Below are 15,756 nucleotides of genomic sequence, written 5' to 3' on the forward strand. Positions count from 1 at the left end.
TCACTGACTCGATGGATGTGAGTCTGCGTGAACTCCGGGAGTTGGTGATGGACAGGGAGGCCTAGTGTGCTGCAGTTCATGGGGTCGCAAAGAGTTGGACACGACTAAGCGACTGAACTGAACTGGACTATATGAGGACCTTCTACTTTTATCTAGCTTGTTTCACTTTTCGCATTTCATATTCAGTGATCTCATTTAATTTAGTTTATGTTTTCCAATTTCTCCATCACTTTTTTAACATTCTTTCTCAAGCTTTTATTAAGCAAAGTAGAAAATCTCTTGTATACATACATATAAATAATATGTATAACATATATTTTAGAAAATTAGTAATTTTGCCTAAACATTTTGCCTAAAGCTAAAACATTTGACATTTTCATTCCACTTGTTTGACTTATTATGAATAAGATGCTATTTTTATAATTTAAAAAGTTGATATGCAGCAAGCAACAAAGGTTTACTATAGTAAACTATAGTCAATATCTTATAATAACCTATAATGAAAAATAATTTCAAAAATAATATGTGGATATGTATAATTAAATCACAAAAAAATTCTACTTTATGAAATTTAGTAGTGTTTATCTTTTTGCCAGTTTTTCTAATGTCCTATGGACACCTAATAATAATGTGTGAGTTACAAAATTTTAAATATACTTTTAAATATATACTGTAGTATATAAGAATAATACAAATTAATATAAATAGAAATTTATTACATTTAAATTATTAATTACATCATTCAAGCTGCTTTTATTTTTTCTGCACTTGATAAAATATTCTCAGAGAAATGTTAATATGTCTCACAATGATTATATATGTTTTTCTTTTTTCTTCTATTTCTTCTGATTTTTGATTTATGTATCTTTGTTTCTTTGTTTTTAGGTGCCTAATGGTTTATGATGTCTATCTTATTTGTGAATTGTACCTTTTATCATTAAAAAATTCATCTTTGCTTCATTTAAAAATTAATTCAATTAAAAAAAAGAAAGACTGTGAGGAGAGAGGAAAGGAGAACTTTACTGTAACATAATGCATATTATTTTATTTTAAGGTAATATGTTTAGTTTGAAGGTCATCTTCCAGTATTGCCCAAAGTTTATTCATGTACTTTGTTGCTTATTGATAAGTGTTTCTGAATTTGTAAATGTCCTTTAACTCCAAACATGTCCATTGAGTCATCTTTGGCCAAGATTCATTTGGAGATATGAGTTAATTCAGGTGGCAAAAAACTTTTCAATTACCTCTCAGTATAGCTTTGTAAATATTAATTTTGTTTCCAGATGCTAAGCTCTACACTTTCTTTTCCTTAAAAACCAAACCAAATGATAAAATAAAGTTATTCAAGAAAAAAGTACTGCTCCCAAGGAGACCAACTGAAAGTAGCACTCAACAAAATGTGTCAAAATTAGTCAACAGAAAACTCATAATCTTCCACCAGGATAACGCAAGACTGCATCTTCCTTTGATGACCAGGCAAAAACTGTTACACCTTAGCTGGTAAGTTCTGATCCATCCACTGTATTTACCAGACACTGAAACTTTGGATTTCCATTCATTTTGGTTTTTACAAAATTATTTTAATGGAAAAAAATTTATTTCTCTGGAAGACTGTAGAAGGCACTTAGAATATTTCTTTGCTCAAAAAGATTAATTTGGGGGAAGATGGAACTATGAAGTTGCCTGGAAAATGGCAGAAGGTGATGGAACAAAACAGTGAATCTGTTGTTCAATAAAGTTCTTGGTGAAAATTAAAAATGATTTTATTTTTACTTAAAAAACCAAATTAACATTTTAGCCAATCCACTATCTGTCTGCATTAGAAGGACTGATGCTGAAGCTGAAGCTCCGATATTTCAGCCACCTGATGCAAAGAACTAACTCATTGGAAAAGAGCCTGATGCTGGGAAAGATTGAAGGCGAGAAGAGATGGGGATGACCGAGGATGAGATGATTAGATGGCATCACCAACTTGATGGACATCAGTTTGAGCAAGCCCCGGGAGTTGGTGATGGACAGGGAGGCCTGGCGTGCTGCAGTCCATGGGGTCACAAAGAGTCAGACACGACTGAGCAACTGTACTGAACTGAATACCTGTGTGCAGGATTTTGTTCTGGACATAAGTTTTCAACTATTTTGAGCTGATACCAAGGAACATAACGGTAGGATTATATGTTAAAATATGCTTAGTTTTGTAAAAAAATCAAACTGTCTTCAAAAATGTTTAAATGATTTTGCATTTCCATCACCAGTAAAGGAGGGTTCCTGTTGCTGACACCCCAGCATTTGGTGTTGCCAGTGTTATGGATTATGGCCATTTTAATGACTGTGTTAAAACTAAATATTAAAAAAAAAAACTAAGATCATGGCATCTGGCCACATTACTTCATGGCAAATAGAGGGGGAAAAGGTGGAAGGAGTGACAAATTTCCTCTTCTTGAGCTCGAAAATTACTAGGGATAGTGACTGCAGCCATGAAATCAGAAGACATGTGCTTCTTGGGGGAAAACTATGACAAACCTAAACAGTGTGTTGAAAAGCAGAGACATTACTCTGCCCTCAGAAGTCCATATTGTCAAAGTTATAGTCTTCCCAGTGGTCACAAATGATTGTGAGAGCTGGACCGTAAAGAAGGCAGAGTGCCGAAGAATTGATGCCTTGAATTGTGGTGCTGGAGAAGACTCTTGAGCATCCTTTGGACAGCAAGAAAATCAAACCAGTCAATCCTGAAGGAAATCAACCCTGAATATTCATTGGAAGGACTGATGCTGAAGCTGAAGCTCCAATATTTTGTCCACCTGATGCAAAAAGCCGACTAATTGGGAAAGACCCTGATGCAGGGAAAGATTGAAGGCATGAGGATAAGGTGGCGACAGAGGATAAGATGGTTGAATGACATCATCGGCTCAGTGGACATGAGTTTGAGCAAACTCTGGAAAATAGTGAAGGATAGGAAAACCTGGAGTGCTGCAGTCCAGTCACAAAAAGTCAGACACAACTGAGCAAATGAACAACAAAAAGTGATCTAAGTGAGTGCGGTTCCTTAGTAGTGTGGTTTGTGCCAGTTTGTGGTGTTAAAATAGAAAGTTAGAGGTACAGAAATAAAAACAGTGAGTCTAATTCTGCTTTTACATGTTTTCTTTCTTCACCAGCTTCTATAGCATATAATCATACTACATATAATCTATACTTCATCTGACACTCTGTTTGGAATATTCACTTCATTTAGATTTTGATCTTTTTCTCACTGGTTCTCTCAACTATTCTCAGGTTGTCTGTCAGTTCATTGGCATCACGCTCTGAAAAGCACAGATGTTACTGCCTATGTTCTAAATCACAGTGACTTAGAATAAGCAGAAATCCATTACAAAGGGGCACAGTGGGAAAGATTCGTGTAGTGATAGAGAGGACAGACTTGGTAGACCTTTTTAAAGAACTTCCATCCTTTCCCTACTGTTACCTGTCTGATCACAAATCACTCACAGCCAGATGGAGCTAGACGTGCATGATCTGATTTTCTGACAAAGACCAGACTTCTGTCACTTCTCACAGCAGAAATGCCCAGTCCTGCTGTAGAAGCTGCCCACTGTTTACATTGCAACATGAAATTTTTATGCTGTTGTTCTTGCTCCTCTTTGGTATTATAAAACAGTCAAATAAGATGAATATGGATGGTAATTTATTCTAGTAGCTTGCATTGGGTTATACTTGGATGACTTATTAAATGAAGGATATGATCAATATTACATTTGTCATAAGTGAACAACTCCTCTTTCAAGTGAATCTAATCAATTCTTTGTTTTATGAGCACAGTGGCCTCCAGAGAGAGGCCACAAATCCAAATAATGTCACTTAGTGATGGATTTTAATGTTCTCTTCTCTGGCATGGCTAAAAATTGTGTGAGATCATTATGCAGAATGAAGGTTCTCCTTTGGCAAAGCATTGAAGCACTGAAAGAATAGAAAAGATTCATGAAACTATCAGAAATGTCTTTGTTCAACTGCAAAGTTTATAAAGGGCAAGGTGGTAAATGGCAGGTGGGTAAATATGGCCTCAGTAAACAGAACATTGCACTTCAAATATGTGAGTTATTTTCAAATATCTTTTGATATTGAATTGTAACATAATTCCACGTGATAAAAGGACAGACTCTGTGTGATTTCAATACCTTTAGACCATGAAATTTTGTACGTTATTTTATGTCTATGGATATGTTTCAGTGTCTCCTGGTTTGTAATCTATGAATAGAACTTGAATAGAATTTGCATCCTGTGTGAAAATTGTATAAATCTTAATCATGTTGAATTGATTCATAGTGCTTCTCAGGTCTACTTTTCTGTCTATTCAGTCTATTGATTTTTGAGAGTTTGATATTGAAATTTCAACTAAAAATTTTTATCTACTTTAAAAAATAATTGTAATATACAACTATGTGTAACCTTGCTCTGTAATTTCCAAGTCTCCTGTAAATGTGTTATCATACTTTAATAATTTAAAAAATTTTAAAAAATAAAGAAGAAAAAAGGCAATCTGATTACACCTGTCTATTTCAGAGATATTTTGGAAAAATCAACTGCTTCTGTTCATCATATGTACATAAAATCTATTAGCAATTTTTTTTAAATGGATGACTACTATTGCAGAGTTCTCTAGAACAATAGTAGTCAAATGTTTCTAAGTAATTTTCAATAAAATTAAAACTGTTTAATCCTACAAGACCTCAGTGAGATAGGGTTACATTATCATCGCAATTTTTCGACAAGAAAACTGAAAAACAGATATATTATTTTCATTTGTTTACACATTTTCTGTGGCTGCTTTTTAAAAATTGAAGTATATTTGATGTAGGCTTCCCAGGTGGCTCAGTGGTAAAGAATTCACCTCCCAGTGCAAGAGGAGGCGGTTCAGTCCTTGCATCAGGAAGATCCCCTGGAAAAGGAAATGGAAACCCACTTCAGTATTCTTGCCTGGAAAACCCCATGGATAGAGGAGCCTGACGGGTTACAGTCCATGGGCTCACAAAAGAGGTGGACATAACTTAGCAACTAAACAGCAACAGCAAATAGTTGATTTACAATATTGTGTTAGTTTCAGGTGTACAACAAAGTAATTTGTTTATACATATACATATATACATATATATATACAAAAAATATATATCTTATTCTTTTCCACTGTAGCTTATTACAAGATAATGAAAGTAGTTTCTTGTGCTATGCACTAAGTCACTGTTATTTATCTGTTTTATATATGATGGTGTGCATCTGTTAACCCCATACTTCCGATGTAGTCCTCCTTCCCTTCTCCTTTGTAATGATCGTCTATGTTGGTGAGTCTCTTTCTGTTTCTAAATAAAAAATTTGTACTATTTTTTAGATTCCACAAATAAGTGATATAATATTTGTCTTTCTCTGTCTGACTTATTTCATTTAGTATGATAATATCTAGGTCCTTCCATGTTGCTGCAAATGGCACTATTTCATTCTCTTTTATGGCTGAATAAATAAATATTTTTTAATTGCTTAATATCAAATATTAAAATCAAAAGCAGCTGTGAAAGTGCTGCACTCAATATGACAGCAAATTTGGAAAACTCAGCAGTGGCCACAGGACCAGAAAAGGTCAGTTTTCATTCCAATCCCAAAGAAAGGCAATGCCAAAGAATGCTCAAACTACCACACAATTGCACTCATCTCACACACTAGTAAAGTAATGCCCAAAATTCTCCAAGCCAGGCTTCAGCAATATGTGAACTGTGAACTTCCAGATGTTCAATCTGGTTTTAGAAAAGGCAGAGGAACCAGAGACCAAATTGCCAACATCCATTGGATCATCAGAAAATCAAGAGAGTTCCAGAAAAACATCTATTGCTGCTTTATTGAATATGCCAAAGCTTTGACTGTGTGGATCACAATAAATTGTGGAAAATTCTGAAAGAGATGGGAATACCAGACCACCTGACCTGCCTCTTGAGAAACCTGTATGCAGGTCAGGAAGCAACAGTTAGAACTGGACATGGAACAACAGACTGGTTCCAAATAGGAAAAGGAGTACATCAAGGCTGCATATTGCCACCCTGCTTATTTAACTTATATGCAGAGTACATCATGAGAAACACTGGGGCTGGAAGAAGTACAAGCTGGAATCAAGAGAGCTGGGAGAAATATCAATAACCTCAGATAAGCAGATGACACCACCCTTATGGTAGAAAGCGAAGAACTAAAGAGCCTCTTGATGAAAGTGAAAGAGGAGAGTGAAAAAGTTGGCTTAAAGTTCAACATTCAGGAAACTAAGATCATGGCATCTGGTCCCATGGGAAATAGATGGGGAAACAGTGGAAACAGTGTCAGACTTTATTTTTGGGGGCTCCAAAATCACTGCAGATGGTGACTGCAGCCATGAAATTAAAAGACACTTACTCCTTGGAAGGAAAGTTATGACAACCTAGACAGCATATTAAAAAGCAGAGATATTACTTTGCCAACAAGAGTCCATCTAGTCAAGGCTATGGTTTTTCCAGTAGTCATGTATGGATGTAACAGTTGGACTGTGAAGAAAGCTGAGTGCAGAAGAATTGATGTTTTTTAGCTGTGATGTTGGAGAAGACTCTTGAGAGTCCCTTGGACTGCAAGGAGATCCAACCAGTCCATCCTAAAGGAGATCAGTCCTGGGTGTTCATTGGAAGGACTGATGCTGAAGCTGAAACTTCAATACTTTGGCCACCTCATGCAAAGAACTGACTCATTTGAAAAGACCTTGATGTTGGGAAAGATTTAGGGCAAGAGGAGAAGGGGATGACAGAGGATGAGATGGCTGGATGGCATCATTGACACAATGGACACAGGTTTGGGTGGACTCTGGGAGTTGATGATGGACAGGGAGGCCTGGCGTGCTGCGGTTCATGGGGTCACAGAGTTGGACATGACTGAGCGACTGAACTGAACTGAGCTGAATATCAAATAGCATGCTTCAGAATTCCAGAACTCTCATTCTTAACCATTAAGTATAATACTTCATAAATCACTTGTAGAAGAAAAATTTTTAGAATGATTATATATTATTCTACTGATTAAAAGCGCTCATCAAGTGCCCAGTACAACAGAATGAGAAATAGATCTCACCAAAGCACACATTTTTGAAATATCACAATAGTAGCAAGGAGTAGTAGTAACTAGAGATTCAGAAAGAGTAAATATCACCTGCAAAGGAATGTAGAATTATATATCAAGATGTAATTAAATAGCAAGTTTCAATGCATAACAAAAGAGAAAATAGAGTTTTGAGAGAAACAGGTTTCAGGAAACCACAACCAAAACCCAAAAGAACATTACTAGGCCTTCCCAGAAAGATTGCTGAGCCCCAGGCCCTGAGGACCTAGAGCCAGAACTGGAGAAAAGTTACTAAGGAACAAGGTTACTCATTAAAATATAAGAAATGATGGCATGTTTGTAAAGAGAAAAAAAAAAAGGAGAATTATTGTAAGTCATTGTCTTGGGGAAAGGGCGAAAAGGAATATTTCAGAAAGAGGACTTAATGGCTTGATAATGAATATATTTAGGGAAGAATCAAGAGTGGGAAGAAGTAAGGAAAAAGTTATTTTGAAGCAGAAGTAATTACCAGTTTAGATAAAATTATCTTGTGCTTCTAAGACAATCATAGTAGAAATTTATTTTATATTTCCAATTAGTAAAGTAAAGTTGCTCAGTCGTGTCCAACTCTTTGCGACCCTGTGGACTGTAGCCCACCAGGCTTCTCCTTCCATGGGATTCTGCAGGCAAGAATACTGGAGTGGGTTGCCATTTCCTTCTCCAGGGGATCTTCCTGACCCAGGGATCCAACCCAGGTCTCCCACATTGCAGGCAGACACTTTAACCTCTGAGCCGCCACTCCCAAAGTAACTTTTTTCTCATCACCTTTTGTTGGTTGGAAAGGGACTTTCTTACAGGTGATGGAGAGTGAAGGAGGACGGACACTAAAGGGCTTTCCTTCCCTACCCTCATCTTCATCCTCATCCTTACCCTTGTCCTATCAACTAGAGGAGAAAAAAAAAAATTAAATCCCTAAATAGAATCAACCAAAATTGCCTGGATCTAGAGTAATATTTTCTGCAACTTTCCAAGTCAATGTTTGTATTGTGGGAGGAAATTGGGGAAGGAGGGTTGAGGAAAGACACCTTTAACAAAAGAATCAACATTTTAATTTGGGATAGGAGTTAGTTAAGTCAAAGTGGACAGTAGGAAAAACCTTCCAGACTGAGGGAATAGCTTTGTCAAGAAGTGAGGAGACCATCTCACATCCTAATAAACATTTCTGTGTGACTACATTGTGAAATATCTTGATTCAGTGAGAAAAACACACCAAAAAAGAAGAGCAATTCAGAAAATCCTTGGAGGATTTGACCCTTCAAACCTGAGCTATTCAACATGAAGCAGTTCTGAATCCATGTCTAAATATAGGGTATTTAGATGTTCCAATAATTTTTTAAATGAGAAAGGAGAGCAAACACACGTGAATGGAGAAATGTAATCTTACATAAAAAGTCACAAAGCGAGAAAAATGGTGGAAAGCAATTGTGATCTGAATAAATAGATCCTATAGTGTTCAAGCATGATGCATAATAAGTATAGATTTGCAAGACTGAAGTCACATCAATAAGTTTTATAAACTATTTTCCCACTACAAAAGTCATATATGTTGGTTAGAGGCCCACAGGGTGCGTGCCTTCAGATGACACTTAATGGGAAGACTGCATCCCAGGACCAAGTCAAGAAGTAAACGGCCCTTTCACAGTCACAGTACATCTGAATGCTGGCAGAGGGCCCCAGACTTAAAGAAAGGCAAACCAACCTCGGAATGCTGCTAAATCACTTCAGTCGTGTTCGACTCTGTGCGACCCCATAGACGACAGCCCACCAGGCTCCCCTGTCCCTGGGATTCTCCAGGCAAGAACACTGGGGTGGGTTGCCATTTCCTTCTCCAATAACCTCGGAGTAAGGTAGGGCAAAAATAAAGACAAAAGGGAGACAAAGTAGTTTGAGATGGGGACCTGCACCCCTGGGAGGGAGTTGTGAGCCAGGAACAGTTTCTGCACACTAGAAAACCCCCTCATAGGCAATGTCAGGGTGTAGCTTCAGAACCTCAGAGAGAAGCACAGTGCGACAGGTGCTCCAGAGGCGAAATGGAGAAAATTCACCACAGAGATTGCGCTAAAGGACTGGAGTTGGCTGCCATGAAGATATTCTGAGGAGGCTCACATGACCCTGCAGAGGCAGACCAAGGAAAATACCAGCAAAACAAAAGATCATTCCCACGAGAAGACTAGAACACCATGCTCTAAACCCACATGCTCATAGAACAAAGGACTCCACCCTAGTGAATGCCAAAAAGGGGGCAATCTGCAGTCTATGGCCCCAGAGGCAAGCATGAACCCCAGAGGAGGAAGGCAGGGGACTGCTAAGGTCCTGACCCCAGAGATTGCAACTACCACCAAGCTGTAGGTGGCCATGGGTCGCTACCCATGTCTTCCCGGGAGGCTGAGTGGCGTGGCTCTGCCAAGCATGTCACAACCCAGGACCAACTCCCCCTGAAGAAGTGGACAACCTGCCTCAGGCTGGGGCAATTCCCACAGGGGCCATCTGGGAGCCCTAGAAGCGTGGCTCTGCCAAGAGTCCCACAGCCCGGAACCAACTCCTCTGAGGAAATGCATGACCTGCCTCAGACTGTGTCAACGTCTCACAGGGACCAACCACAGAGAACACTCCCCACCCTAGCCGTGTCTGCTATACCCTTACCCCTTCCCAGCATAACTGAACAAGTGAGCCCTAACAAGCAACTGCTGCTGCTGCTGCTGCTGCTAAGTTGCTTCAGTCGTGTCCGACTCTGTGCGACTCCATAGATGGTAGCCCACCAGGCTACCCCATCCCTGGGATTCTCCAGGCAAGAACACTGGAGTGGGGTGCCATTGCCTTCTCTGGTATTGTAGACTGCTGCTGCTAAGTCGCTTCAGTCGTGTCCGACTCCGTGCGACCCCATAGATGGTAGCCCACCAGGCTACCCCATCCCTGGGATTCTCCAGGCAAGAACACTGGAGTGGGTTGCCATTTCCTTCTCCAATGCATGAAAGTGAAAGTGAAGCAGAGGACACACTGAAGAGAGCCTTACAAGCAGAGGCAGGCCAAAAACCAAAGCAGAATGCCAAGTCTGTATAAGCAAAGGAAAAAAGGAGAAATAGTCCTGGAAGTGGCAGGTGCAATGGTTTGTTAGTTGCTCGGTTGTGTCTGACTCTGTGACTCCTGTATTCCACCAGGCTCCTCCATCCATGGAACGCTCCAGGCAAGAAGACTCAAGTGGGTAGCCATTCCCTTCTCCAGGGAATCTTCCTGACCCAGGAAATGAAGCCGGGTCGCCTGCATTGCAGGTAGATTCTTAACCATCTGAGCCACCAGAGAAGCCCTGGTTTAAATCCCCACAATTAGCATTAGACTGTGTGTTTGAGGGGCAACTTTAGACTTTGAAACAATTACAACTTGGAGCAAGGGAAGATCTGAACTGATTCCACACTGCCCAAAACAGGTCCAGAGACCTTCCTAGAAATGTTGGAGGACTTTCTGAGTAGGCAAATAGACTGGAACAGGAAAATGGAAGAATCATTTGGACATTCTTCTCACTACTATATATATATATATATATATATATATATATATATATATATACTGCCTCTCCTCCCTTTTGTCATTTTTAAAATTTTTCTTAATATTGTCCTAATATGATTCTTTATTATTCCTTTAATTTTTATTTATTATAAACTATTTTTCCTTTGTTAAAAAAAACTATTTTTTAAATAATTTCCATGTGTTTTATTTTTTTATTTTTTTAATATTTTATTTTATTTTTTAACTTTACAACATTGTATTGGTTTTGCTATATATCAAAATGAATCTGCCACAGGTATACATGTGTTCCCCATCCTGAACCCTCCTCCCTCCTCCCTCCCCATACCATCCCTCTGGGTCATCCCAGTGCACCAGCCCCAAGCATCCAGTATCATGCATCAAACCTGGACTGGCAACTCATCTCATATATGATATTATACATGTTTCAATGCCATTCTCCCAAATCATCCCACCCTCGCCCTCTCCCACAGAGTCCAAAAGACTGTTCTATACATCAGTGTCTCTTTTGCTGTCTCGTATACAGGGTTATTGTTACCATCTTTCTAAATTCCATATATATGCGTTAGTATACTGTATTGGTGTTTTTCTTTCTGGCTTACTTCACTCTGTATAATAGGCTCCAGGTTCATCCACCTCATTAGAACTGATCCAAATGCATTCTTTTTAATGGCTGAGTAATACTCCATTGTGTATATGTACCACTGCTTTCTTATCCATTCATCTGCTGATGGGCATCTAGGTTGCTTCCATGTCCTGACTATTATAAACAGTGCTGCGATGAACATTGGGATACACGTGTCTCTTTCCCTTCTGGTTTCCTCAGTGTGTATGCCTAGCAATGGGATTGCTGGATCATAAGGCAGTTCTATTTCCAGTTTTTTAAGGAATCTCCACACTGTTCTCCATAGTGGCTATACTAGTTTGCATTCCCACCAACAGTGTAAGAGGGTTCCCTTTTCTCCACACCCTCTCCAGCATTTATTGCTTGTAGACTTTTGGATCGCAGCCATTCTGACTGGCGTGAAATGGTACCTCATAGTGGTTTTGATTTGCATTTCTCTGATAATGAGTGATGTTGAGCATCTTTTGATGTGTTTGTTAGCCATCTGTATGTCTTATTTCTGATTTTTGATTTTGTATTTCTTTCTAAATTTTGTTTATATATTTACTTGTTTTTGGCTGAGCTTGGTCTTTGTTGTTGCCCAGGCTTTTCTCTAGTTGCAGTGAGTGGGGGTCCCTCTGTAGCTGTGATGTGCAAGTTTCTCAGTGTGGTGGCACCTGGGCACACGGGCTTCAGTAGTTGCAGCTCCCAGGCTCTAGGGCACAGGCTCAATAGTTTTGTCCCACAGGTTTTGTTGCCCCACGGTATGCAGGATCTCTCTGGATCAGGGATTGAACCCATGTCTCCTACATTGGCAGGCAGATTCCTTACCACTGAGCCACCAGGAAGCCCTGTTTTTGTATTTTTGAGAAACTACTTTTTCCATGTTTTTTATTTTTGTTCATTGATCTTGGGTTTTTAACTTTGTATCTTTGAGAGTCTAACTTTTAGTATTGATTTTTACTTAGAGTTTGATTATTGGCTTGATTGCCTTCTCTTTTGACTCCTCTTATCCTTTTCTCCCCTTTCCTCCTACTTCCCTCTTCTTTTTCCTAGATAAGTGTGTGAAACTTTTGGGGTATTCTTGGCTGTTGAGAGTTGTTTTACCATTAGTGTAGTGACTTAGCAGCAGCAACAGGTGTTTGTCTTCTGTGCTGTGTGGCCTGTGAAGTATTGATGTTACTGTAAGTGGTTGAACCTAAAACCCAGAGGCAAGAGACACAACTCCAGGACTTTGGACCACCAGAGAACTTCCAGCTTCATGAAAATTTAGTAGGTGAGAGCCCCCTACAAAAGCCAGCAAAATCCAGGGATGTACACCCCATGCCAATTCTTCAGAAAAAAAGGGGGCACAATCCTGCACATTAGCAGACAGGATGCCCTAAGACACACTGAGCACATAGACACCCCAGAGCACACCATTGGACATGGCACTGCCCTCAAGAGAGATAGATGCAGCTCCATCCACAAGATCAAAGGCACAAGCCCCCCAACCAGGAAACCTTCACAAGGCACTGGCCTAACCCCACCCACTGGGGGCAGACTCCACAATTAGGAGGAACTACCTACCACCTTCCAGCCCACCAGAAAAGAGACCCCCCCCACCAAACAGTAAATTAAGCAAAATGAAAAGTCAAAGATGGACACAGAAGATAAATGAACATGGTAAAAACCCACATAACCAAATGAATGGAGAGGAAATAGGCATTCCAACTGAAAAAGAATTCAGAGTAATGATAGTAAAAATGATCCAAGATCTTGAAAGTAAAATTGGAGGCACAGATAAAAAAACTGGAGACACAGATAAAGAGGATGTAAGAAATATTTAACGAGGACCTAGATGAATTAAAGAATAAACAATAATGAACAATGAATAGCTGAGAGTAAAAGTAAACTGGAGGGAACCAACAGTAGAGTAACTGAGACAGAAGAAGATAAGTGAGCTGGAAAATACACTGGTGGAAATAACTGAATCAAAACACCATAAAGAAAAAAAGAATCAAAAGTAATGAGAAAAAAAAAAAAAAAGTAATGAGGATGGTCTCAGACACCTCTGAGACAACATTAAGCACCCAACATTTAGAATTACAAGGATCCCAGAAGACAAAAGGAAAGGGCATGAGGAAATATTTGAGGAGATTATAGTTGAAAAATTCCCTAAAATGGGAAAGGAAATAGACACCCAAGTCCAGGAAGCCCAGAGAGCTACATATAGGATAAACCCAAGGAGAAACAAATCAAGACACATGTTAATCAAACTAATAAAAATTGAACACAAAGAATATGAAAAGTAGAAAAGGAAAAGCAGCAAATAATATACAATGGGATTCCCATGAAGCTAAAAGATAATCTTTTAACAGACATTGTGCAGGCCAGAAAGTAATGGCAGGATATACTTAAGGTAATGAAAGCGGAAACCTACAACCAAGATTACTCTATCCAGGAAGGATCTCATTCAGATGTGAAGGAGAAATGAAAAACTTTATAGACAAGCAAAAGTTAGCAGAATTTAGAACCATCAAACTAGCTCTCCAATGAATGCTAAAGGAAATTCTCTAGATAGGAAATAAGAAAAAAAGTCTACCAAAACAAGCACAAAACAATAAAGTAAGTGGTAACTGATGTGAAGAACTGACTCATTGGAAAACACCCTGATGCTGGGAGAGATTAAAGGCAGGAGGAGAAGGGGACGACAGAGGATGAGATGGTTGTATGGCATCACCTACTCGATGGACATGGGTTTGGATAAAGAAAAGCATTACATAATAATCATGAGATCACTCCAAGGAGAAGATAACAATTGCACATATATACCCAACAAAGGAGCACCAAAATACATAAGGCAAATGCTAACAATCATTAAATTGGAAATTTATAGTTACATAATAATAGTGGAAGATATTAATACCCAATTCACATTAATGAACAGATAGATTATTGAGACAGAAAGCTTTAAAGGATACATTGGACCAGTTGGACCTAATTGACATCTACAGGGCATTTCACCTGAAAACAATAGATTTCACTTTTTTCTCAAGTGCACATGGAACATTATCCAGGATAGATCACATCTCTGGCCATAAATCAAGACATAGTAAGTTTTTAAAAATTGAAACAACTTCAAGCATCTTTTCTGACCACAACACTATATGATTAAATAACAACTACAAGAAAGAAAACTATACAAAACACAAACACATGGAGGCCAGACAATACACTTCTGAATAACCAACAGATCCCTGAAGAAATGAAAAAGGAAATGAAAATATACCTAGAAACAATGACAATGAAAACACAACAACTCAAAATCTATGTGATACAGTAAAAGCAGTGCTAAGAGGAAAGTTTATAGCAATACAAACCTCCCCCCAAAAAACAAGAGAGACATCAAATAAACAACCTAACCTTACCCCTAAAGCAAATAGGAAAAGAAGAACAAAAGAACTTCAAAGCTGGTTTAAGGAAATAAGCCATAAGGATCATAGCAGAAATGAAAGAAATGAAGGAAACTATATCAAAGACCAATAAAACGAAAAGCTAGTTCTTCGAGAAGATAAACAAAATCAACTAACCATTAGTCAGACTCATCAAGAAAAAAAGGGAGAAGACTGAAATCAATAAAATTAGAAATGAAAAAGATGAAATTACAAGAGACAAAAAAGAAATACAAAGGGTTATAAGTGACTACTATAAGCAACTAATGGCAATAAAATGGAAAACCTGGAAGAAATGGACAAATTCTTAGAAAAGTATGACCTTCTAGAACTAAAAGTATGACCAAGAAGAAAGAGAAAATATGAACAGATAAATCACAAACACAGTAATCAAGACTGTAATCAAAAATCTTCCAACAAAGAAAAGTCCAGGGCTAGATAGCTTCACAGGTAAAATCTACCAAAAGTTTAGAGAAGAGTTAACATCTATCCTACTCAAACTCTTCCAGAAAATCACAAAGGAAGGAAAACTCCCAAACTCATTCTACAAGGCTACCATCACCCTGATACCAAAAAAGACAAAGATGCAAAAGAAAGAAAGAAAGAAAATTGAAAACTACAGGCCAATACGACTGATGAACATAAATGCAAAAATCTTCAAAATTCTACCAAACAGAATCCAGCAACACATTAAAAAGATCATACATAACAACCAAGTTGGCTTTACCCCAGCAGTGCAAGGATTTTTTAATATATGAAAATTAATCGGTATGATATACCACATTAATGAACTGAAAAATAAAAACCATAGGATCATCTCAATAGATGCAGAAAAAGCTTTTGACAAAATTCAACATCCATTTATGAGCTAAAAAAAAAAAACTCTCCAGAGAGTAGGCATAGAAGAAATATACCTCAACATAATAAAGGCCATATGCAAAAAACCCACAACAAATATTATTTTCCATGGGGAAAAATTGAAAGAAATTCCTCTAAAATCAGAACCGATACAAGGGTGCCCACTCTCACCACTAATATTCAAAATAG

This window comes from Bubalus kerabau, chromosome 14 (genome assembly GCF_029407905.1).
Source record: "Bubalus kerabau isolate K-KA32 ecotype Philippines breed swamp buffalo chromosome 14, PCC_UOA_SB_1v2, whole genome shotgun sequence".
Classification (NCBI taxonomy): domain Eukaryota; kingdom Metazoa; phylum Chordata; class Mammalia; order Artiodactyla; family Bovidae; genus Bubalus; species Bubalus kerabau.